A 1,399-nucleotide genomic window follows, 5' to 3' on the forward strand; every position below is an offset into this window, starting at 1 on the left:
GTGTTTTCTCTCCTCTCCCCCTTTTTATCCACTAATAAGCTGGGAAGAGCATCTGATACAGACATAGCATCACTCTGAAAGCTGAAGGCAAACTTTTCTTCTCAGCCAGTTGCTAAATCCACCAAGTTTTGTCCCGTCATTGAAACTTTCTGACCCTTGATTAGCTTATCAACAAGATGAAATAATACCCCTGTACCTACCCCACAAACTTACTGGGAGGATCACGTGAGAAAGTGCATGGTAAATCACTTTGAAAATTCAAAAACACGCATTTTGTGAAGAGACGAAGACAGAGCGGTTGCGGCCGCGTTGTCGACCTCGAGCAGTACTCGGCTTCTCCACGTAGAACCCGGGAGTAGGAGACTCAGAATCGAATCTCTTCTCCCTCCCCCCTCCTGTGAGATTTTTTTGATCTTCAGCTACATTTTTTCCGCTTTGTGAAGAACCTCAACATCAAAACGCAATGGCTAGCAATGTTACCAACAAGACAGACCCTCGCTCCATGAACTCCCGTGTATTCATTGGGAATCTCAACACTCTTGTGGTGAAGAAGTCTGATGTGGAAGCAATTTTCTCGAAATATGGCAAAATTGTGGGTTGCTCTGTTCACAAGGGCTTTGCCTTTGTTCAGTATGTTAATGAGAGGAATGCCCGGGCTGCTGTAGCAGGAGAGGATGGCAGAAGGATTGCTGGCCAAGTTTTAGATATTAATCTGGCTGCAGAGCCAAAAGTGAATCGAGGAAAAGCAGGTGTGAAACGATCTGCAGCGGAGATGTACGGCTCCTCTTTTGACTTGGATTATGACTTTCAACGGGATTATTATGACAGGATGTACAGTTACCCAGCACGTGTTCCTCCTCCTCCTCCTATTGCTCGGGCTGTGGTGCCCTCAAAACGCCAGCGTGTATCAGGGAACACCTCACGAAGGGGGAAAAGTGGCTTCAATTCTAAGAGTGGACAGCGAGGTTCGTCTTCCAAGTCTGGAAAATTGAAAGGAGATGACCTTCAGGCCATTAAGAAGGAATTGAATCAGATAAAACAAAAAGTGGATTCTTTACTGGAAAACCTGGAAAAAATTGAAAAGGAGCAGAGCAAGCAAGCAGCAGTAGAGCTGAAGAATGAGAAGTCAGAAGAGGAGCAGAGCAGCAGCTCCCTGAAGAAAGATGAGACTAATGCGAAGATGGAATCTGAGGGGGGTGCAGATGACTCTGCTGAAGAGGGGGACTTATTAGATGATGATGATAATGAAGAACGGGGGGAAGACCAGCTGGAGCTGATCAAGGATGATGAAAAAGAGCCTGAGGAAGGAGAGGATGACAGAGACAGCGCCAATGGCGAGGATGACTCTTAAGCACATAGTGGGGTTTAGAAATCTTATCCCATTATTTCTTTATCTAGG

At 45.8% G+C, this 1,399-nt stretch overlaps 1 pseudogene across 1 annotated transcript; it reads left to right on the forward strand.

Annotated features, from left to right (window-relative positions):
• The first annotated feature begins 274 nt into the window (after positions 1–274).
• Positions 275–1,393, forward strand: LOC100951407 (annotated as a pseudogene). The gene has a single exon (XR_001161001.1). The product of XR_001161001.1 is annotated as a heterogeneous nuclear ribonucleoprotein C pseudogene (transcript).
• Positions 1,394–1,399: the final 6 nt, after the last annotated feature.

The sequence above is a fragment of the Otolemur garnettii genome, unplaced genomic scaffold (assembly GCF_000181295.1).
Source record: "Otolemur garnettii isolate 467f Iridium unplaced genomic scaffold, OtoGar3 scaffold00008, whole genome shotgun sequence".
NCBI classification, from domain to species: Eukaryota; Metazoa; Chordata; class Mammalia; order Primates; family Galagidae; genus Otolemur; species Otolemur garnettii.